The 24,190-nt window shown below is 52.9% G+C and overlaps 1 long non-coding RNA gene across 1 annotated transcript; it reads right to left on the bottom strand.

The window, feature by feature from the left end:
• Window positions 1-12,948: 12,948 nt before the first annotated feature.
• LOC122188563 lies at window positions 12,949-23,030 on the bottom strand. Its single transcript, XR_006181609.1, has 3 exons — window positions 22,946-23,030; window positions 17,379-17,536; window positions 12,949-13,027 (listed from the first exon to the last, which is right to left on the bottom strand). It is a non-coding gene; the product is annotated as an uncharacterized LOC122188563 (long non-coding RNA).
• Between the last annotated feature and the right edge of the window lie 1,160 nt (window positions 23,031-24,190).

Genomic DNA, 24,190 nt, shown 5'->3' with positions numbered 1-24,190 from the left:
CCATCCCATCCCATCCCATCCCATCCCATCTGATCCCATCTCCATCCCATCTCCATCCCATCCCATCCCCCTCCCTATCCCCATCCTCATCCCCATCCCTGTCCCCATCCCCATTCCCACCCTAAGCCAATCCTGTTCCCATCCCACCCCACCCCCATCCCCCATCCTATGCCATCCTATTTTATACCATCCCCATCCTGTCCCACTTCCATTCCCATCCTCTTCCATCCCCATCCTCAGGCTTTGATCCGGCTCAGCAATCCAGGAGGATTATTTCCTCCCCCACTGGAGGTGTCCCCATTCTGGAGGTGGCACACAACATTCCCCTGCCCTCAGCTGTGCTGGCGTTGCCCCGTAAACCAACTTAACCCTGATCCAAAGGTGGGAGCATACAGTTTGAAGGCAGTCCTGGTGGGAAACCCCACTGCTTCCCCCACAGTGCTCACACCACCCTCCCATCCCGAGCCGCCCCAGCTCTTCGCATCACCCCATTAGTTGTGCTTCACTGGACACTGAATGGGGACTGGAATTCCTTAATCCACCTGTGCCCCGCGGATGAGCTTTCCCAGCCTGAGCCCCGTAACCCAATCCCACCCTGCACAAAGCCGGGCATCGCCCCACACAGCACAGCTGAACTCCCAGCGGAGCCTTTGTTTGGAAAATCCCACCGGGTTCTGGTTCGGTGTTCCCAAAGTCCCATTTGGGAGCCCAGAAGTGCTGGCGGGTTGGAGCTGCTCAGCGCTGAGCAATAAAAGGCACCGAGAGAGGATTTGGAAATGTGGTGGGTTTTTTGTATTTTTTTTTAAGAGGAAAATGTTGATTCATTGGAAAGAATGATTTTTTTTGCCAGCAGTGTCTTTTCTCACTTTGACCCGGGCAGAATTTTTCTCATTAAAACATTACAGAGATGCATCCATCCCATCCCATAATAGCTATCAGTTCGGGGTTTGCTCCGCTTCTCGCAGCTCATCCAACTGCATTCGGGAGGGTGACGGAGCAGCGGCCTCACTTTCCATTCATCCTTGCCCCGTGCCCCAATGGACCACATCCCAGCGCCGATGGAGATGAGCTCATGGCCACGTGGGACGGGGAAGCACCACACGTGGGCTCCTCCAGTGCCAGAGCTCCCAGAGCTCGCCCACACCTCCTTTCCATGAGCTCAGAGTGGTGGGGAGGAAAGGACACGGGGCTGCCTGGATGTGTGGCATGGGAGTGAGGGGCGGCCCTGCAGACAGCGTTGGGTTGTTGAGAGCAATTCGGATGGAGATGATGCAGAAAATGAGCCTGGAAATGGGTGAGGGTTCACATCCTGTGTGCTCTCAGAATCGTAACCAGCACAGATCCTTCACGTTGGAGGGCTTTTTTCCCTTGAAATACCCATTTTCTGTAAAAATACACGACCAAGGAGCCAGCTATGCTCTGCGCAGACCCCCTGATGGCCTTTTGGGAGCCCTGGGGCCGGGTCGGGCAATCTGCTTTTTGGGAAAGGAGTGTTGAATGTTATTGTCAGCTCTCTCCAAAGGGCACCACGCATGGGAAGCGTGAATTCCTCCGGCCCATGAGAACTGGACTTCCAAACCACCTGGACAGAGGAGCAGAGGAGCACACAGGACGTGCACGCTCACCCGGCAGCCCGTTGTGCGTGTCGCAGCAGAGTGCCACGTCCAGGGTGGCCGCAGTGTGGGGCTGAGCTCAGCCCAGCTGCAGCCATGGGACACCAAGGCTGGCGGCCAATGCCCACTTTCCATTTGCTCCGACTTTCCGCCCCTGCATCCCCCCACATCATCCCCGTGAGTAATAGGGAGCGGCCGTCCTGCCTGGGCCAACGGGGACGGGGCCACCGCGGCCATCCTTGGCTCTGGCAAGCAATGAGGAGGAGGAGGAGGAGGAGGATGAGGAAGGCAACTGCGGCCTCTCCATTTCCTCTTGGCCACCTGGTGTGGTTCAGGGTCCCGTCCTGACACGTCTGGAAGCCAGCCAGCCCCGTTAGTCATGCAAGGAGGTGGGAAGGCTGGAAAGACCTGCAGCCCCACTGCCAGGGCGGGCAGCACGCCTCGGCCAGGAGCTGTCATGCTCAGTGCCACAAAGGAGACGTGAGGGGGGAGATGAGACTCGTGATCTCCAGCCTCACTCTCACCTCCTGGAGGGTCTCTTGGTGGTCTCTACGCCTTTCCCTCTGATCCCTCCCTGTCTGCAGTGTGCCAGTGGCACCACTTGGTGTGTGCCATCCCATCTAGGGGACCCCTTCTGGGTGCCTTCAGCTTTGGGGCACACAGAGCAGAGGTTTGAGGCTGGCACAATGCAGGTGGTGCGGGGACAAACAGGAGGGGAATCAACTCATGGAAAGGGGAGATAACAGCAGGACGAGGGGAAATGGTTTGAAGTTGAGGGAGGGAAGATTGAGGTTGGATGTCAGGGGGAAGTTCTTTGCTATGAGAGTGGTGAGGTGCTGGAACAGCTGCCCAGAGAGGCTGTGATGCCCCGTCCATCCCTGGAGGTGTTCAAGGCCAGGTTGGATGGGGCCCTGGGCAGCCTGGGCTGCTGTGAAATGGGGAGGTTGGTGGCCCTGCGTGTGGCAGCGGGTTGGAGATTCTTGGTGATCCTTGAGGTCCCTTCCAACCCTGACCATTCTGTGATGCTGTGATTTTGTGACAAAGGCTGCTTTCCAAGCACACAGCTTTTACAGAGCTCAAAGGGCTGTGGGTGGGGAGGAACAAAAGCCCTAAAAACAGGAAGAAAAATAACACCGAGCACCTGGAGGCACTGGGGATGGAAGGATTTGAGGGCAGTGCCTCCCCACAGTCCATCATCTTCAGGCTCTGTGCTGTCCTCTCTTCATTATTTCACTGGTTGCATTGCTCCAAGCTCCAGCTTAAGGCTCCCATCCTTCTCTCCATGGGCGTGCAGCACATCTTGTCTCTGCTGTAGCTTCACTTCCTTGCACGCCGTGTCCCCTGAGCGATGGCAAATCCATCGACATCTCCACGCCTTGGAGAAGCGTGCTGCCATGTTCCTGCATCCTCTTCCTTATTTTAGGGCCAACATCATCACACGGGGTCTGCACATGGTTTAGCATTACATATAACAGGGTTTGACCACACGGGCAGCGTTGACAACAAAGGCAGAGAGAGGAAGACATGGGTGTTTCCAAGTGTGCTCCTGCTGCCTCAGAGACAGGCTGGTTCTGTTCGAGAACCTCGGTGAGATGCAGCACAGATGGAAATGTGCAGAAGCTGTGATGGGTCTCAGCCCCCCCTGTGGGCTGTGGGAGCACCGTGCTGCACTCCTAGGATGCGTCACTTTGGGCATCACCTGAGAAATCTCCTTAGAGCATTTCAGACCATGGGGACGGCGACGACACGTGAGCACACGAGTGCTTCTGTATGAGTGTGTGTGCTGTCAGCCCTGGTGCTTCGTGATGCTGCAGCTGCTTTGCTGAGTGAACATGACACCAGGCTGAGCGGTGTGGTTGGCACAGTGGAAGGAAGGGATGTCGTTCAGGGGGACCTCAACAGACTTGAAAGCTGGGCCCGGGTGAACCTGATGAGGTTCAACACAGCAGAGTGCAAGGCTTGGCACTTGGGCCGGAGGAATCCCAGGCATCCATACAGACTGGAAGGAGCGGTCCTTGAGAGCAGCTCTGCAGAGAAGGACCTGGGGGTCCTGAGGGATGAGAAGCTGAACATGAGCCAGCAGTGTGTGATTACAGCTCAGAAAGCTGGGATCCTGGGCTCCATCAGCAGAGGGGTGGCCAGCAGGGACAGGGAGGTGATTGTCCATCCCTGCTCTGCTCCTGTGAGGCCACATCTGCAGCACTGTGTCCAGGTCTGGAGTCCCCAGTGCAGGAAAGACAGAGAGCTGTTGGAGAGGGTCCAGAGGAGCCACAGAGATGATCAGGGGACTGGAGCACCTCCCTACAAAGACAGGCTGAGGGAGCTGGGCTTGTTCAGTCTGGAGAAAAGAAGGCTGTGGGGTGACCTCACTGCAGCCTGCAGTACCTAAAGGGAGCCTACAAACAGGAGGGGAATCAACTCTGTGAAGGGGAGATAACAGCAGGACAAGGGGAAATGGTTTGAAGTTGAGGGAGGGGAGATTGAGGTTGGATGTCAGGGGGAAGTTCTTTGCTATGAGAGTGGTGAGGTGCTGGAACAGCTGCCCAGAGAGGCTGTGGATGCCCCGTCCATCCCTGGAGGTGTTCAAGGCCAGGTTGGATGGGGCCCTGGGCAGCCTGGGCTGCTATGAAATGGGGAGGTTGGTGGCCCTGCGTGTGGCGGGGGGTTGGAGATTCTTGGTGATCCTTGAGGTCCCTTCCAATCCTGGCCATTCCGTGATGCTGTGAACCAGCGAGTTGGAACCGCGGTGATGTTCGGCAGCTCTCCGCCTTCGCGCTCACCCCGCCGGGGTCCCAGCGGCTCTGTCCCCAGCAGCGAGGCCGGGCTGCAGGTAACGTTGCCATCTAGTGGCTTCCCCACCCCGAGCCGGCAGAAAGCACTCGGGATATTCGGGCAGAGGAGGATGGAAGAGGCGAAGCAGCTGCGCTGGCACCGAGTGGCACCCAGAGACACCCCCGCGGTACCCTCACCCTGGGCACCACCAGAGGATGCAATGGACAACCCGCAGCCTCCCTGCTCGACGGCAGCCCATCGACCAGAAGCACACAGCAGCTCCAACACGCAGCTGGGGACCCGGGGCTGCACTGGCAGCTGATGCCCATAGGTAGGGAGCACAGAGCCCGGAGCCCTCACACGCTGCCTCCAGCCCCGGGGGCAGAAGGTGGAGGCTGCGCTCCCGGAGCTGTCAGGCATTGGTCACCGCGGTGACAGAGCAGCTGCCTCTGGATGGTACCTGATGGGTGAGATTCCTGCGCAGCATCCTTCTTGACAGGGCTTAAGATCAAAGGCAGATGGGGCCGAGTACATGTGCAGCTCAGCCCCGTGTCGGGTTGGAACCCAGTGCAGGAGGGTCCCAGCAGCTCCCAGCCAGATGCTGAGCATGGCAGCATGAACAGGGGTAGAAATACCCACATAATGTGCTGCGTTCACACTGTGAGCTTTCCCAGCATCCTCATCCCAAAGGGGCACAGATCTTCCCCTGTTTTTCCAGCACAGGGTCCCATGGAGCCATTGTATCAGGGGAAAGCAGCCCCCCAGTTGCCATCACCTCTTCACATGGCATCACCTGCAGCTCTGCCCGTGCCATTCACATCCCAGAATGTGAGAGGGGAGAAGCAGAGCCTGCCTGGTGCCCAGAGAGAAAGCTCTGCATGGCACAGAGCCACAACCACGCCGCCAGCTCTGCACACTGAGGGCACGGGGGCTTGGGATCGGGTTTGGGATTCCTTCAGTTCCTGCACTGTAAACCCCAAAGGAAGTGGCCTGGGGATGGCTGTCCCTGCAGCGAGCTCCTGCCCATCCCTTTGTCACAGAATCACAGAGTCACAGAATGGCCAAGGTTGGAAGGGACCTCAAGGATCATGAATCTCCAACCTCCACGTTTAATGCCAAACCAGGCTGCCCAGGGCCCCATCCAACCAGGCCTTGGATACCTCCAAGGACGGGGCATCCACAATCTCTCTGGGCAGCCTGTTCCAGTACCTCACCACTCTCTGGGTGAAGAATTTCCCCCTGATGTCCGACCTCAATCTCCCCTCCCTCAACTTAAAACCATTTCCCCTCGTCCTACACATATCAACCCTTTCAAAGAGTTGATTCCCCTCCCCTCTGTAGGCTCCCTTTAGGTATTGAAAGGCTGCAGTGAGGTCACCCCACAGCCTTCTTTGTCCTCTCACACTCACAAGCATTCAGATTTTCTCTGCACTTCATCCCCTTTATCATTTTAAAACTTCCTATTTTAAAACTCTCGTTGTCTCAGCGTTTCTCTACAAGCTTTGTTGGTCCTGCCAAGACACCAGCAGCAATAATCTCATAGCAATGAACTTCGCCAATTAACCGGGCATCACTTCCACACCATTCCACCCTGCTTGGAGATGCTGGGACCGACCCTTCCTCCCCCAGCTGCCAATGCTGTGGCTGTGCTGGCAAAAGCTCCTAAGCAAAAGCCTTTTGCATCTGCCCTTCTATCTGCTCTCTGCATCTCACATGCACGGAGCCTGTGCCTGCATTCCTCACTATGGAGTCACCTTGTTTGGCTGCTGTCGGATCCTCCGGGTTTCTCTCCTGCTCTGGAAAACACACCCACAGGAAGGCAGCCTCCTCCCCTGGCCCCTGCCAGCTCCCCATTCCCGCAGCGTGCAGCGGGGTGGTGACACTGATTATGGAAGAGGATGCAACGCAGGGTGTTCATCCCTGAGTGCCCAGGATCCTTATCTTGCCAAGGGAGAAATTAAGGTGAATGCAGAGGTTTGAAGCTGGGATCTTAAAGTTAGTGGGGGAACAAAATCATCCCTGCACAGCCTTCAGTATCGCATCGTCTGCTGCAGTTGTCCCTTGCCTGCATGGCTGGGCATCCTCCTGGGGATGCTACAGCAGTTCTGCCCAAGCAGCACTGTCCCCAAGCCCTGGGGATCCTGCAGCTCTCCATATGGATGTGCCACTTGTCCCCCAGGCTCGGCAGACCCTCTGCTCACTGCAGTGCATCGTGGCATCTCCTCTTCCCATCACACGCCGCATCCCTGGGCTGCGGTGCAGCAAAGCAGTGCTGGGTGTGATGCCAGCAGAGCACAGGGCATGTAGGCTGCAGGACAGGGCCAGGGCAGGGTGCTGCAATCCTGTCCTGCTCTGTTTACTTCCCCTCCCAGCTTTTTTGCAAGCTCCTCGGGGCAGCGCCTGTTTCTCAATAGCGCTGCTCTCTCCCGTGGCTTCTTTCTGCCACTGTGAGCAGATGCTTTTGCTGGCCATAGAGCCCCAAATTCCAGAACCTACAATCCCACTCCAGCCAGGATCCCATTGTTGATCCTTGAACATTTCTGCTTGCACGGAATCAACCTCCAGAAAAGCTCTGACCAAATGGCACATGCTGGGTGAAGCTGAGCTTTCCCCACCCTGTAGCCTCGTGTTTTCTATCCCAGAAAGCTGTGAAAGACCCCTCATTGCCCAGCTCCTGGAGCTTGGTGCACACTCAAGCAGCAGCTGAAGCCCATGAACAATCCCCACTCCCACCCAGCTTCAGATTTGGCTCCTGACCCTCATTCTCTGAGGGTACAAGCACAGCCCATGTGGAGCTGTCACCAGCTCACCAGCAGTTCCCCAGTGCTCGCTCCGGGTGCCAGTGGAGCCTGTCCTCTCCTCCCAAGGCTGCTTTGAACCTTCTCTTGGTGGCCTCCAATGCCGGAAGCTCCCATCTGGGGCTGGATGGAGGCAGCAATCATGGTATTGTCCCATGGTTGTTTTTTTTTTCAGGCTCCCTGGGAATTATCCGCTGATTTTTCTCATTTTCTACCAGACTACGAAGCTCTAGAGGCAGAAATGATTGCTGCTTGCACGGCACCTACCACGGCAGGGTGCAGCTTCCTGACTGCACCAGCAAGCTGGATAAATCAAGGATGTTATCAGATCATGAAGGCTGGAATAGACCCCTCAGATCCCCGCATCCAGCCCCAACCCACCCCAGCATGCCCAATGGCCATGTCCCCATGTCCCCTCCAGGGTGGTGACACCCCACCTCCCTGTGCCGATGCTTTATAACTCTTTCTAAGAAGAAATTGCTCCTAATACCCAACCTGTCCATGAACTACACGTGCTGGCACCTTCCATTGAGCACTTCCAGCCAACCCAAAGAAATAGCAACGGAAACGGAGCATCCACGGAGGCCAAAGGTGGCACGGCTGTAGGATAACCAGGAGAGCACCCATCCGACACAAACAACTGTGACACGGTCACGCTTTTCACGCAGGGCCGGGTGTGATTAATCCCTGAAGCCTGCCAGGGAAGCGCGCTGCTAAGCAAATGCAGCCTTTGATGTACAGCTTGGGGATTGATGAAACCGAGGCACGTTGACGGCAGCGTAGCTGTAGGGTGGCCGAGGAGAGGAGGGGAGAAGCGGGCGTGCAACGAGCCCCAGTGGACTCAGAGCAATGCCTAAGGTACAGGGGAAGAGTAATAAGAAAAGATGCTACCAAAATTTAATTAAAAAGAAAAAGAAAAAAAAGAAAGGGCCAATGAGTAGAAAGTGTTGTCCCAGGAAACTTCCCCTTGCCCAGGGGAGGTAGCGTGGCCAAAGGGTGGCAAGGTTGCCTGGGGATTTGGGATGTGCTCCAAGCAAGGCTGCTGAGTGGCCTTGGTCAATTTCCCTTACCTGCTCCCCTGTCTTGGTAGATAACAGTTGCTGGACCTAATGCACTCATTTCTGGATTTAGCCATGTTCAAACGCAGGATCATGGGATAATTAAGGTTGGAAGGGACCTCTGGTTAGAGGATCAGGGTCTGAGTGCAGAGGATGACCTGATCTGGGGATTTCCTCTGAGTTAACTCAGTGCAAGGAGTTGCAGCAACTCGTGATTAAGACTTAGCGAAGATAAAACAGGGAAAGTAAGCTTTACCCGCACTTCACAGGGAGCCAATGCCAACTGCAGGTGCAGCTCTGTGGTTTTCAGCCTTCTCCTGGTGTGCCCCAGCACTCTGCAGCTAGCTGCCTCTTCCCAGTGTGATGCTTTTGAATCTTCAAAACAGATAGAAAACTGTTAGTCAGTGAGGACTCAAATCCCAAACAGAATACATGGAAAATGGCTACAGCCTCTTCGTGACCCCCAGCTGAGTCCTGTGGCACAGCTTGCACTCAGTGCAATAAGAAATACGTGGCTGAAGATCTGCATGGACAGAGGTTCATCTCCCACGGTGGCAGCAAGGCACAGTGAGTTCTTGTTCTCTTCCCATTGGAAGGATTCTCCACGGGCTGCAGAGGCCAAGGGATGAACCAACCCTTCCCAGACACCTGGAGTAACCCGGGGTCCCACTTCAGAACTCATTTCTCCACAAGGCAAAAAGTCAGCTCTCCTCATTTGGGGGGATGCTTATGAGCTGGGATGGCGCAAACCGGTTCAAGAGAGTGAATTTGCTCAACCCATCAACACTCAGAGCCCGTGCCTGTTTCCAAAACAGCCTGTGGTTCTACAAAGGCTGGATGTCCTCTTAATTTCAAACGTTCTTCCAGTTTTCTTCCAGGACCAATAGGAAATGTGCTGAAACACCGTGAGAAAGCTTGTTCTTGTGGTTACGTCTGGCCCTAACCAGAAACAGAAGCGCCAGGAGGTGGGATGAGAGTGCTTGAAATCTCTCCAACTTCCCGTTACAAATGCTAAAGGTCTGCGTGCTTCAGATGAACTTTTGGATGCTCCCATCCAGCTTTTGATGTTTGCCCTTCCCTCACAAGTCGCTGAGAACAGCAAAGCATCGACGAGGGAAAGCAGCCCGGAGCAGCATTCGCCAAGGAGACCATGGAAGACCTTGGAGGTTGTTGGCCTTGCAGAGCCCATCAGTCCCCAGAAGCAGCCATGGCTGCTCAGCTCAGCCCTGGCAGCCCCAGCTCTGCTCCCTGCTTGTTGGCCCAAGAGGAGATCTGCTGGAAGTGCTCCTAGGATTGCAACATCGTGCCTCAACCTGAGTGGTTTCAGCGGCTACACGTCTGAAGGGAATCTAGCCACAGTCCTGCAGTGATGGGATTCAGATATCACTCATCTTTCCACTCACAGGATCCGGAATATCTGTTCTCCTTAGACCCAGCTCTCCGAAAGGTTCAGTCAAGAGTTCACCTTTTGATTTGGGGAGGGAGAAGAGGAAGGAAACCCAAAGAGAAGGGAACCCCAGAGAGGAGGATCTGAACAGATGCTGGAAACGCTCTCTTTAACACCGTTTTGAGTTACCTTGTCCAACCTCCACCTTCAGCACCAGGAGATGCTGCAAGAGCCATGTGGCTCAGAGAGGCCAAAGGCCCCATGGGTGGCTCCAACAGCCCAAACCATGCAGGCGTTTTGGCATCTCACTCTTACGCAAGCATCAGGACCAGACTTCATGGCAAACAATTCCAAGCACCACCAGCTCCCTCTGCAGGATGCGGGAAGAGGGAGAGGTGACCTCCACCAAGGAGCCTGCTTCAGAGTAGCACAGTGAGTTATGGCTTGCAATGTCTGTGCTCTTCGTTTGCTCAAGAGGTGGCCATCCTCCCCTTGGCACATCCAGCACTCCAAACTCACCCTCAAGAGGTGACCATCCTTCCCTTGACACCTCCACAAGCTCTTCGAATTGAGCCCTGTCCCCAGATCCTACAGGGCTCTGGAGAGCAAGGAAGGTCAGCACCTTTGTGGATTTAACCCCAAAAACCTCAAGCTATGCAGCCATCCTTAAAGCAAAAGGACTATCAACGCTCCTGGAATTTCTTGTTCAAAACAATGCGTCACTCCCAGAGCAGGAGAGGGACCAGCTCTATGTGACTCGTCACATGCCCAACACCCCTGGGCCAAGGTGGAGTGCCTGCCATGCTCCGGCCCTCTGCTTCCTGTTTGCTCTGCCCACAGCGCTCCTGGAATGGCCGGCAGTGCCCTTTCCTGTGCACCCAGGTGTCTTGTTTGATTAGGAACAGGTTACCTGGATACGACGCTTCATCAAAGGGAATCCTGTGCTGATGGCATCCCGGAGATGCTTGGTTAATTGTAGGTTGCTGCCTGGCTGGAGCCAGTTCAACCCCTGCCTCAGCTCTGTTTGTGCTGGAGAGGAGCTCTGCATGCAAAGCGCAGGGGGAAGAGCTGTGAGCTTCCACCAGAGATGCCATCATGAAAATATTGTGAGCAGGCAGCCCCAAAAACACCTTCCCTCTCCAGCCCATGCAGAAGCCTAGCCAAGAAAGCAGGCAACAGAAGAGGAGCATCAGCCAGCGGATGGAGCCTGGAGAACTGAGCTCTCCTTGTGGCTTTCCTACTGACCTGAATCTCACAGGCAACTTGTACTGCCCCTTGAAGGATGGGACTGCCACACACTGCAAAAACATGGGGGCATTTCAGATTATTGGCTCTAATTCACCGGCCGAACAGTTCCATGCTGACAGCTCCTCCTCCTGCACATTGCTGGACACATCACAAGAAAAGAAAGTGAAATTAATCAGAGTTCACGATTTGGAACAGCTCATGCTGCCTTGTCTAATTTTACTCTTTCCCAGGCCAAACCTATTCAGCCAAAGTACTTATTTAATTACTGCATTTTCTATAATCATCCACTCGCAGCCCATAAATGCAAGTAAGACACCAGGCTCCAGCCAGCAGTCACTGAGGAATTATGATGCGCTCAAAACAAAGAATTGCTCCAGTCCAGGACGACTGGCACCCCTGAGACATCGCTATTATCTAATTTTCACCTCTCCAGTAATAACCCCAACCTTTTGCATGAATACAGAGAAAGCCCTGGTGCTTGAAGTGTGAGATGCTGACGGCTCGATCTGGCTCTCATTTAAACGAGAAGCGGTGGATTTCCCCGTGGAGACAAACAACGTGGGATGAGGAGAAGCTGTGGCATCCTGCGATGCTGCCCCGAGTGGTGCTGGGACAGAGGTGAGCCAAGGGAATGGGCTGTTCCCCACGGCTGGGATGGGTTCACCAGCTGACAGGGACTGAGCCCTACTTAGGGAGAAGCTGCTGGAAGTGGCTCCTTCCAGCACCTGGGGATCAGCGTGATCCCAATGTCACACCCTCTGTGTAACTCATCGGGAGGGCGGAGGTAGGAACGGAGAGCGTTGAGCAACCAGCAGCTGTTTCATTTTGGGAAGAGTTTCAGGATTTTGAAATTTCCAGCTCTTTCAGAAAGGGAAGAAAACAACAAAAAAATGATGTTGATGTTTCTCGCCATCCAAAGCTGGATGAACTGAAGAGGTCTCGCTCCCAACTCCATGCAGAAACCCAGAAACTCAAGGGCTGTCCAAATATTTCGGTTCATAGTTTGTCCAAATTCACTGCCTGCCTCCTTCTATGCTGTCCCACTTTCTGCTCTGGAATGATTTTTCCCCAAATTTCGTATGGTTTTGAAAAGATATTTCTTGCCAGCTTCTCATTGTAAATGCATCAGAGGTTCTTAAAGGCCCGGAGCTGGATGAATCCTACCAATTTCCCTTGCCTTGTTGGGTAACTCTTGAGATAAGACTTTCCACCTGAAGAGAGAAGTTGCCCAGGCACACGGCTTGGATCAGAAAGACTGAACATTTCAGATTGGGTCAGATAGCAATTGCCTCCAGCAGAGAGAAACACCTGAGTGCGTTACAGAGCCCTGGGATGACCATGAGTTGCCGATGGGATGTGGCAGAACGCATGGGCGTGGGTTATACAATCCTGGGATCAATTCTCCTCAATGTTTCCAGCAGAAACTGGGTATTCCTTGTTTACCTTGATACCTTTGAGGTATCTCACCCGGAATACAGTGCATTATTTCCATCAAGAAGCAGCACCACGAGGGTAACTGGAGAGCCCTGGGGGAGGCTGCGAGACCTTGGCTCTCACAGGTGAATGGGAATGGTCTTGTTCTGCCTAAGGAGGGGCTCTGCCTAAATGCTCATGAGGTGGAAAAGCAACGTGGACTTAAAGGACAGACAATGCGACGACAAGGATGGGTTTGTATACATTGGACATTAATAAATTTAGGCTAGAAACCAGCAGGTTCCTTATCAGCCACTTAGCCTTTAATGTATGTGAGAAACATCAAGGGTGGTGTTTGTTTCGCCCAGCTTCAGATGTTCAGAGCGAGGACGTCTGCATCTGAGAGCAGAGCACCTGGGGCTCTGTCTACAGTCCGTGCAGAGATGGCTCCAGTAATGCACCCAGCCAAATGCAGGCGCCGTGCTGGGAGAGGTGAGCCCTGCTATCCCACAGCAGCAGGGAGGGAGGCACAGCCCTATCCGTTCACTTGCCTCTAGGGAGAAAAGGCCAGCGGCACGAACCAGGTGGGAACACGGCCCTGGTGACGATGAGGAGAATGTGGAAAGCTCCCATTGGTTTTTAAGGCAAAAAGTAAGTGCTCGGAGTTGTAAGGATGCAGTTTGCCATCAGCACAGCAGAACTGCCTTCTTTCCAGCTGGATTCTTCCTGGATGGAGAACTGGAAAAAAAAATGACAGATTTGGTGAAGTGCAAAATTGAGACTTGGGAAGCTGGTAGAGGAGTGGAAGAGGTCCTGAAAGCCACGCTGAGGCCGTGGGCACCCCGTGCCACCTGGCACCAGGATGATGCACCAGCCCTCCCCTCCCTCTTCCTGAGCCCACGGTGAGCGGGCGTCCCCAGAAGTGCCACATTGCACACAAGCAGGTGTCACCAAGCCGCCCCATCCTGTGCGGAACGAGTTTACGGGCTTGATGCAATCCCCAGCCGGCCAACGGCAGCATTCCTGGGCATTGGAGTCACGGGTGGCTCATGCAAGGATCTGGAAGAGGGCACTCTGTGTGGGTGAGCGCTGGGTGCCAGCACGGAGCCCCACATGTTGGCGTGGGGCACATGGCAGCGAGCACAGGGTGTGCGTGTGCTGCCTGCAGCTCCGTGGGATGCACAGTGCCCTCCCACCTGGGAGCAAGGTGGTGGCTGGGGAAACTGAGGGATGAGCTGGAAAAGGACACCTCATGCTGCTCTGTTCCAGAATATGCAGGGGATCCCGTGAGCAGCTCACCTGGGGAGTGGGATAGGAGCGTGGGCTTGCTTCCCTAAGCTGCTCCTCTGAGAAATCAGAGAAAACTCCCATTTCATAAAGTTAACAGCAACCAGGAGGGTTTTGGAGAAGTAGGAGGTGATCACTTGGTCCCAGTTTCAGACTCACAATGATCTCAATTTAATCCCTAACTCACCCCAGGGTTCCCAGTGCTGTTATCAAAGTGTGCACCCTGGAGAGGAACCCAATCCATCCACTGCTTTCCTGATCAATTCCAAGCCTCACTAATTGGATTTGTTCACAGTGGCACATGTTGTGACCCCTCTGCTGATGGACAAAGCTGCCTGCAGAAGTTGGTTTACCAGGAAACAAGATCTAACTGGGTTGGAGGACTGAACATCAACTGGTGAGGGATGAGGATGCGCTCGCCGTCATTTCTTTCCTGTGCACTCGTAGGGTCCCAACGTTTTTAGGAAGAGTGTTTGTGAAGCAGCAGTCGCAATGCATCAGCTACATGTTGAAAAACACGCTGGGAGTTGCCAGGACCCAAGCTCTTTGGAAAACCTGGCCCCATCTTGAAAAACCAGCTCCCATCTCCTGAAAATCTGGTCCCCACAAAGCAGCGCAGCTTCCCCCCCTCCTCGCGCAGCAGCAGCAGCACAGACTGTCTGGCCCCCTGCGTCTCCCTGCCAGAATTAAGCCTTCAAAGTTGATCTAAAAAAGTAATTTTGGGGCTGACAGATAAGAAGTGTGAAAATGCCACGGGGAATGATTGGCATATGCTCCGGTGGAGACACCAGGGTAGGCTGGATTTAATTACAGGCTGGCCCGGTGGCAGTACCTGTCAGATGACTCACTTCCATCGCATCCCGCAAGGTTTCTCCTCTTCTCTCTCCCCTCGCACCTCTCTCTGCTGGGTTCTTTCATCAGATTCTCACTGGCTGCCTCGCGAGCCTTTGAGGCACTGAGTCACATCAGCAGAACCGGGCACTGAGCAGTGCATGGTCTGCCTGGCAGCGGCACGCGACCACCCAGCAGAAGGATGGGGAGAAGGAGCCTGCAATGGATACAGCCATCCAAGATGGCATTTTGGGAAGGAAGAGAAGGTCTCCTTTCACAGATCGTCGCTATTGTGCGCTCTAAAAGGATGGAGCTCATGTTTCCTTATGGGGAAGGGTAGGGAATGAGCAGGGAAAAGGCTCTGAGCATCTTGGATGACCCTGTCCGGCCATCCCAAAGAAGGGTTTTAGGAATAAGTAGAGTTCTGTACACTGCTGGAAGGAAATTCTGCTCAGGAGGTGGGGAGGATGGGGATTTGGAGAGGAGATGTGGAATCATGGCACAAGGAGGAGTAGAGGTTACAAATTTGAGGGTTATTTCTATTAAAAGAATGTAATTTAGAGCAGTAAGGACAATGCTAAATTAATGCTGGGAAGGGAAAAACATGAGGGGCTGCATGGAGATGGAAGCAGCATTCAGACTGCAATTCGTGTCTCAGAAAGCACATTGATGGAGGTAAATATTATCCCACATCAGAGTAATAATTAAAAAACAGGAGTATGAAATGGAATAAAATGCAAAAGGGGAGGATGGGGCCAGACTTACTTGCAAAGAGATGGGATGTGGGACCAAAGAAAGGTGCAGGTCAGAGGGAGAGAAGATGGAGAAAACCCCTCCATCACCTGTGCTCCTTCCAGAGGAGACTGAAAATGGTGCAATGAATCAACCACAAAAGAGTGGCCCAAATGCAGGATAAAAACTGTTGGCTTTTTTCTCCCCCCCCCCCCCCTTCTTTTGACTGTTTCTCATTTGGCTGTTCATTCCGTTTCACACAATAACAACAACAGAAACAGATAGCCCCAAATTAAACGTTTCCAAAGTATTGAATGAAGGCCACTTTCACTGAGCCAGTTTTCCTTTCTGCAATTTTTTTTTTCCAACGAGAAAAGCTTTTCATTAACTCATTTTTTAAATCTAGGAGCATTACTCAGAGGGGAATTTATCCCACTGTCTAACAGCAGGGGTCTGATCCAGTGCTGTGATAACTGGGGAAGCAATGACTTCCAGCAGCATCAGAGCCCCAAAACAAGATAGTATTTCTCCTGTTTTAGCTTAAAACCTCTTTTTTTTTCCATTAAGGTTGTACCATGCTCCCATTGAAGCTGGTGGGACTTACACCTTGGACAAGGTTGGTCAGATATTTCTGTTGGTTTTCCCCCCGTTCTTGTGGGTCAGGAGTCAATGGGAAACAGATCCCTTTGGAACAAAGGAGAAAAATGAGAAGCACGTTTCCAGCTCCCAAAGTGGCACCGATCCCCTGGAAGAGTTGCTTTCCTTCATGCCTCCCACTGAGGGAATGGCAAATTCCTACAGGAACGACTTCACAACGCCACTGCCCTCCCCAGTCTCCCTAACAGCTGGGTCAGCTCAGCTCCAACTCACATCCCCACCTTGACCAGATCTCCTGGAGAGCTGATCCTACGTGGATCCCAAGCACTTTGGAAGAAGTGGGTGCTCCTCCTGGAGAGCTGGGTTGGTGGGCTCCCGAATGGTTCTCCCATGGAGAACCTCATGGTTGCAGAAGCACATTGCCAGCACCAACATTTGTCTCCTGATTTATCACAGAATGGTTTGAGTTGGAAGGGACCCTTAGAGGCCATCTGGGTCCAGCGCCCTGCAATGAACAGGGACAGCCACAGCTCCACCAGGTGCTAGCAGCCTCATCCAGCCTGAAGATGGCTGAGACATCTGAGATCTTCTGTGGACTGAGGGATACGGTTTAGTAGGAAATGTTGGGGATGGGCGGGCAGCTGGATTGGATGATCTTGGAGGCCTTTTCCAACCTCGGTGATTCTATGATTCCAAGATTCATTGCTATGGAATTAAGCACCTCCGTGAGGAGCAGCCCTGCAGTAGCAATCCATCGGATTCCTGCTGTGTTCCATCCCACTGCCATCCACCAAAGCACTAAGTCTGAACTGGCCTTAACTCACATCTCCCAGCCTCTGCCTTGTCCAAGGAGAGGGAGACCCTGTGTGGAGACAGGGAGCAGCACAGCAGGCAGGTCCACGTGGAAGGAGAGCCACAGGGCTCACCTGCGCTTCCTGCCCATGTGGAACTCCTGGTTCTGGGCCCCTGGTTAAAAGAGCAGAGCCATAAGAGCACAATGTAAATGTACTTGCTCTCAATTTCTGCCCAGAAAAGAAACAAAGACAAAATTCTCACCCCTCCACTTTAAAATTGTTTGTTTGTTTGTTTGTTTTTAAACTTATTATAGCGTTATCACTAAGACGGTGGGTAACCACAGAAGGAAGGGGGAACAGAAAAGAGACAAGAAGTATCGGCGCTAAAATATTTGGGTTCAGGTAAAAGAAGCATTGGGATTGTTGGGTTTGGCTAAGCGTGTGTTTTCAAACACAAATCACGCATCTTGTAGAAAACTGTCCTTTTCAGTAGATAACCAAAGGCAGTTTGAGGTGCAAGGAGCGTATCAGAGACGGGCAACAAAGAGCCTGACAACCATCCCTTCAACCTCCCCCCACAAAAACTGCAGTGTATGTAAAGGAGAGAGAAAGGGGAGGTGCTGCTGTGCTGTAGAAAAGCTCCAGCACTGTTTGGTGAGGAAGAACACAAAGAACCCAAAGGAGGAGGCTGCAGTCGCAGCCCGTGGGTCAGCACTATGGCATCTCCTCGCAGACGGCGCTGAGGAATGCTTGGAGACAACACAGTGACACAGATCACCAAGCACCTGACCTATTTCCCCCGAGGCCCGCAGTCAGAATAGCCCAGAGAACCAACAGAGGTCTTTAACCTGAATAGCTTTGGCCATTCCCGCGGCGCACCCCATTGCAAGTGGGTCATATCCAGAGAGATGCAATGGGCCCGCATCGGGACCTTCAACTTCATTGCCCCAGTGCCAGCATGAGATTCAAACTGCCATCATTTGCCGCTGCGATGAGAAGATCCCACCTGCAAAACCAGAACGCAAGCAGAGGAATCATTGCACGCCCCACAAGCTGCTCTGTGCAAGCCAGGAGGGGCAGCAGTTCCCCAAACTGCCCCAGTCTGTGCCCCCCCAGGAGCAAAAGCCAACTCTGGGCCTTGGGATGGAGTGCTTCCATTCCTCCCCGTGCTGCTGAGGTGGGCACCCTCTTCTGCAACAAGCAGAGCAGCCCCAGCACTATTCCATCTGCCTGTGCCCAGCATCCAGAGCTGAGGCTGTCCTCTGATCTCCTCTTTCCCCCTTAAAAATTGCTCTGAATACTGCAAGAGTCAGAAATAAATAGAGAGGGTGCAACCCTTGCGCTGGGCCACCACGTTTGGTGGTGCTTTTTGAAGCCTTTGTTCTCCTTTGTAGTCATCAGGAACCTTTAACAAAAAGCTGAGATTTTGGTGTGCTCATCCAATTCCAAGAACTGGCTTTTTTTTTTTTTTTTTTTAAAAAAAGAAAAAATATAAAGAACCAAAGCACAACATAGAATGCGATGAGGCAGAAACGTCACGAAAGTTTGCAACGCTGGTGTTGAAAGAGGAGCCCTTTGTATGTTAATGATCTTTCTCCTTCCGTGCCCAACTGCTGAAGGGCGATTCAAGCGCTCCCAGTACTGAGAAGAGGGGAAGCTCAACATGTCCAAGGACAGCAGCATCTCCTGGCACGCTGCTGGAACCTGCCCCACCCCAGAGGCCACAGCAAGGGAGCTGCCCTGCTCTGAGCCTGCTCCTCTCCCTGGTCCCAAACAGAGAGGAATTGCTGCACGGCAGCTGGGGGATGAGATGAGATCCGGTGTTCTTGTGGAGAAAGGGGTCTGGGGTGCAAGGATGCCAAAGCAGTGTCACACATGCAGACAACTTGTACTGCTGTCACTCCTGCTGCCCATCAGTACTACACACTCCTACACCCCGACCCAGCTTGTCTTTGTGATATGGGATTCACGGTTTTGCTTTGCTGCTCCAAAGGGCCACAGCAGCAGAGCCCAGAGCTCAGGTTGGATATTAGGAACAACCTCTTCTCCAAAGAGCAGTGATGCGTTGGCACAGAGTGCCCTAGGAGGTGGTGGAGTCCTCATCACTGGAGGTGTCCCAAAATGTGGGCACAGTGGGATGGATTTTGGGGGGGTCCGAGAAGTATTTTTCCAATCTCAGTGATTCTGAGATTTTGCTCATGATTAAACCATACTGCTCCCCACTACCAGCACTCCTGGTGACCTCAAGAGCTTGAAGATGGGATATATTCAGCCATGAGGTCTTTCTTTAAGTCCAGCCAGCTTCCAAGACAAGCATTACCCTTAGGGCTCACCTCCTTTTTCTCCTTCTCCTGTTCATTTGATGCCAAGCAAGACCAGACTGCCTCCCCAACATGAGCAACTTGCCTCAAGGAGAGCTGCAAACCAGAGCCCCACGTGTTACCAGCTGCTCCTCCACACTGTGCAACGCTGTGCAAGATGCATCTGAGCCCTCAGTTTCCTGCACCAACATGGACACAAGGGGCTCCTTAGTAGACTTGTGCAAAGGAAGAGTTGGACACGATGACCCTTCCAGGACTGTTCCAGCTTGGGATATTTTGTGATTCTATGCTCAGCCTGGATTCAAATACACAAATAGGTCCCTGTGCAAATCACCCCAGTTTTGCAAACTCAAAGGGCTCTGTTTGGAGTTGGAAAGGAAAGAGGTGCCACCAGGCTGATTCTGAAGCAATACGTGAATTACAGTTGTGCTTTACGGTGCTCATTTGTGGATGTAATTTTGGCTAATTTGATGGAAGAGAGCAAGGCTCCTTCCCCTAAAGTCAAGCTACAGAAGCCACCTCTCTTCCATGTCATGGCCATACAGAACAATGGCAAGGCTGGAAATACAACCCAGCAGTCCTCAGCCCTTAGGCTGCATTTTATCCATAGTAATTCATTTTCTAAGTGTTTATGTTAAATAAACTCTTTCTGGAATTGTTCAACATAGTAATTATCGGCAGATAATTGCCTGTGATGAGCAGATAGTGACAGGACAAGGGAGGATGGCTGTAAGCTAAACGAGGGGAGATTTAGATCGGATGTGAAGAGGACATTCTTTACCCAGAAGCATTGATGATCTGGCACTGCTGCCCAGAGCTTTGGGTACCCACCCCTGGTGGTGCCCAAGGCCATGGATGGGCCCTAGGCTGTCCATGCCTATGGAACTGGATGGGCTTTTAAGATCTCTCCCAATCCAACTATTCTACGAATCACAGAATCCTCGAGGTTGGAAAAGACCTCGGAGATTCCAACGTGCAACACCAACCCATCATCATGCCCACTAACATCCCTCAGTGCCACATCTCCACAGTTCCTGTACACCTCCAGGGACAGGGACTCCTCCACCTCCCTGGTTCTGTGCCAGTAGCTGACCACTCTTTTAGACAATAAGTTTTTCTTACTATCCACCCTGAGTGTTTTCCATTAGGGACCACCACCAATCAAGGAGTCGCCCAGCCTGAAGAAGCACAAGCAAACAGCTCCCCACTGACCAAACCCAGCCGCCCTTGCTCCATCCTCTTGCAAAACTCAACGCTAAGCCCTTCGCAGCAGTTCCACGTGCTGAGGGTGAACCAGAAACCCCAGCTGCAGCATCACAATCCACCGGGCAGCTTTCAAACCGGTGTGTCAGCACGGAGCAAGCTGGAAGGTGCTGGAAGGTGCTGCTGGAGCGAGCACAGCTCTGCTGCCCCAATGGCATTGGCAGAGCCGTGGCTGACATCACACTCACAGCTGAGGGCAGAGCACTCATCCCTGTGTGCCCGCATGACGTCGGGCTGTGTCAGCAGAAGCGTGTTGCAGCACGAGGCAACATCGCAACGGCCTCCACGGCATCACCCAGACCCACGTTTGCAGGTCATGCTGTAAGGGATGGAAGTTGCAACGTAGGCACCAGAACTGGTCCACGCAGCCCTGGGCACAGGTCAGCGCCCCGATGGTGCGTGGTGGCAGGAGGAGGATGGCTCAGCACCCATCTGAACGCAGCCAACACCTCCTGCCCCACACGGACTGCTTCCCTGGGGAGCTTCATGCCTACAGCCCCAAATCTGCAGTCAATGGCTCGTGCCCATTGACTCTTCTTGCCCACATCCAGTGCGGTACCTTTCATTCCTCCTCGACACGAGCCAAAGCAGGAGGTAGCCATAGAAAGCCAAAATAAAGCTCCTAACAGCGTTCCCATGGACTGGAACGTCCCCAGAGACTTTTGTTTTGTTATTTCTAATGGCCGGGATTTGGCCTGTTGTCTTAGTGGTTTGTTGGGGTTTTTTTTCCTTCTTTTTCTTTGCAATACGGTTCCTCGCAGAGCAAACAGGCTGACAACGCATTTGCTAACCACACTGGGCATGGAGGAGCCCTCCAACCTTCATCCACAAGCTCATGAAAACAATATTTTCATGAAAAAAAAAAAAAAAAAAAAAAGAAATCTGCTCCAAGAGATTTCCACTGGGTTCTAAGCAAAGCAATTCAGCACATGGGAAACATCCCAGGGGCACCGCTGGGAAGGCAGCAATCAACCAAAAGGGGAGAGATGCAGGAGAACTGCTGCCACATCTCATAGTATATAGTTGAAGGGGACCCTGAGGGGCTTCAAGTCCAATTCCAGCTTCATCTCAGACTGCCCCAACCAAACCAATCCTAAGGAAATGATCCTCAGTGGCACCTGCAATGATTCCAGTCTCACAGGGATGGATAGCTTAAGCAAATACAAAGAGAATAATAAGAAAACAGACCAAAGATTGGAATTCAGCCTGCTCTCAGGGGGAGAACCAAGCAGAAAAATCAATCCTTTTTTTGCTTCATAGAGAGGAGAGGGATATGAAGTCTGTTCTTCCATCCAGAAGCTTCAAAATTGGTGAAACACAACTGGTGGGACACAGATATCAGCTGAGACCCCAGGGCCCAGCTGAGGATTTGCACTGGTACCTGCTCTGCATGGGCAGTCAGAAGCAATTGCTGATGCAGAGCTGAGACTCAGAAAGAGCAGCACGGGGTCACAGCACCTGGGAGCACTGGGATGCTGTCCTCACAAGAACAGTGCAGCTGAGACTGCTGAGCTATGGAAACCTTCACGTGATCGGACTATCCAACAGTCCTTGGCCAGAGCTCTCATCAAGGAGGAAGGCATTGACAAGGAGGAAGGTTTGACATGACAATCAGAGATTCAGTGCTGAAGTGCTGCACTCTAAGGATCGCCATCTGTCTCAACACCAGCAGAACAACAGCCAACATACAGCCCAAACCCCAGTGTTCAAGTGAAAAAGGTGCTTGTGACCACCATGAAATCTTCCAGGAACACAACAGCAGAGAAACCTCTTCCTCTCAACACAAACCTCCAGCTGGAGCTCGTTGATCAGAACGAGAAAACAGGAGAGAGGTTGGATCCTTTCTTACCACCAGCTTTCCATCCCAGATCCCCCACCCAACAGCTGCTCCCACACCAGCAGCAGGGATGCGAGGTGGGAGCAGCACCCGGCAGGCACACAAAGAGTTAAGGCACAGATCAGCTCCTGTCATCAGCAGCCCTGGATGAGCCCCAAGTCTCCTTGCTGGTACCTGGGCGCCTGCCTCTGTCTGTGGGGTGGAGCCCTCCTAACCACAGGGCAGCCTCGCCTGCATTCCTGCACCCTGAGCGACAGCCGGAGAGCCCTGGCAGCAAAAAGGTGCCTCCTGCAGGGCCAGGGCAGACTCGCCCTGGAAATCTCCTTACTTAGGAGAAATGAGGAGCCATTGAGGGCTTGGCACCGGCAGGTGTTTTGCTGGAGATGTTTAGGAGCGCGTTGAAATTGCCAGCTTGCATCTCCTTAGATGTCTGAGCAATATCCTAGCGCGGAATTAGGCAGGTAATAAGGGCTTGAAAGCAGGAACAACCGCAGCTGGATTAAGATACAGGCACCCTGGGCCTTTGCTCAGATCCCTGGCTCGCAGGGCCTTGGGATGACATCAGTCCTCACTTTTGCTTAGCAAAAGCATTTCTGGGGCTGTTTGCAAAGAGAAGCCAAGCAGGAGAGTCGCTATTCTCAGGACACTTGTCAAGGTTAAAAGCCAGGGTCTGGCCAAGAGGACAGCAGGGACCACTGCTGCTGGAGCCCAGAGCAGCTCACAGGCATGGGCTCATGATCCCTGGCTGGGAAGGCAGCTCAGCTCGCGAGGGCATCAGAACAACACGGTGGGTACCAGCTCTAGGGCAGCTACAGACAACACTGAATGGTTTCCATCAGCCCTGGACAGCCACTTGCTGGTCTCCATCCAGGCCTCTGCTCTCACTTTTTATCTACTCGTTCATCAGTATCAGAAAACTGGCTCTGAACCTTCGCCCTGGCAAGGCCTGGAGCCTCCCATCTCCAGGCAGACCCCTGCAACATCGTGCCCTTACCAGAGCTCTGCTCCCAAGCACCAGCACCCCGTGCATCCCAGCTGCAAGCACAAAACACACTCAGGGCATGTGAACCCATGTAAAAACTTGCTGACCTTATTAAGAATCCCAAGTTCAACCTCCCTGTTTTAAGGTTGTGAATGAATACTGGTCCATGATCTTGTTAGTGCAGCTTAATGAGTTACTGATCATCAGCTGTGCCATGGTAGCTCAGTTCATTAGAATGCAAAATAGAAACAGCTGCAGTAATTTGATCACTCACAGTCCTCCACACATTGTTTTAAAATGTGTTTTGTTTCAGTTTCTTCTATAAGTAATGTGCAAAAGCTGACAACAGATTCACTGAAGCGCTTTGATTTACACAGATGCAAGCAGAGTATATTTCCCCCTTCCTGCCACGCATCTCTCTTACCTATTTAAGCTTGTAAGATATTCAGAGTCAGAACTGGATGACAGAAAGCACTTCTGATCCGTTTGGTCCTCCAAACCTTACCTTTCTCACAATCACCAGAAGTTGGGTCTTCCTTTCCCTGAGCACAGCTGAAGAAATGCAGACCCCATCCTTGGAGCAGGGGATCATTCAGATCTTTGCAATCTTTCCCATCAGCGATACAAGACAAGGGCACCAGGCTCTCTGGCAATGCAGCTCCATCCACTGCAGCAGCATTTGGCTTCCTTGAATGCTATTCACTGCCAAGGAGATGTTGGGTAAGAAGAACAGCTAGATGATGGCCCAAGATCTGAGCTTAAATGGAGCTTCTGGGCTGATGGGCAGAGCAGTGGGGACCCCATGCATGGCTGCCTGGAGTCATTAAGGCCAATTAGTGCATTCGTGGGCCCATCAGTGGGCTTTCTAGATGCAGCCGGTTCAGTCCTGGTTGAAACCATCTGGTCCTGGCTGTGGGGGTGCTGAACTCTGGCCCTGCAGGAGCACAGGCACCATCACCATGGGAGGAGGGGTCTGGTGCTGGCTAAGAGCGAGCCAAGGTCTCCTCTCATCACACTGGATGTGTTTGCTCTGCCTGCATACACCAAGGAATGAAGGAATCTTGAATCACACAATCACAGAATCATTAAGGTTGGAAAAGTCTTCTAAAATCACCTCGTCCGACCACCAGCCCACCACCTGCGCCCCATGTCCCTCAAAACGCACTGAAGGCCATCCCAAACTCAACACGGCTTCACCAGGGTTCCCAAGATGCGATGAAACAGAGGCTACAGAGACCCAAGCAGGGATGTGTCTCT

This window comes from Lagopus leucura, unplaced genomic scaffold, assembly GCF_019238085.1.
Source record: "Lagopus leucura isolate 7727_CA_CO unplaced genomic scaffold, USGS_WTPT01 Super-Scaffold_100066, whole genome shotgun sequence".
NCBI classification, from domain to species: Eukaryota; Metazoa; Chordata; class Aves; order Galliformes; family Phasianidae; genus Lagopus; species Lagopus leucura.
This window is presented reverse-complemented; position numbering and strand designations above follow the sequence as displayed.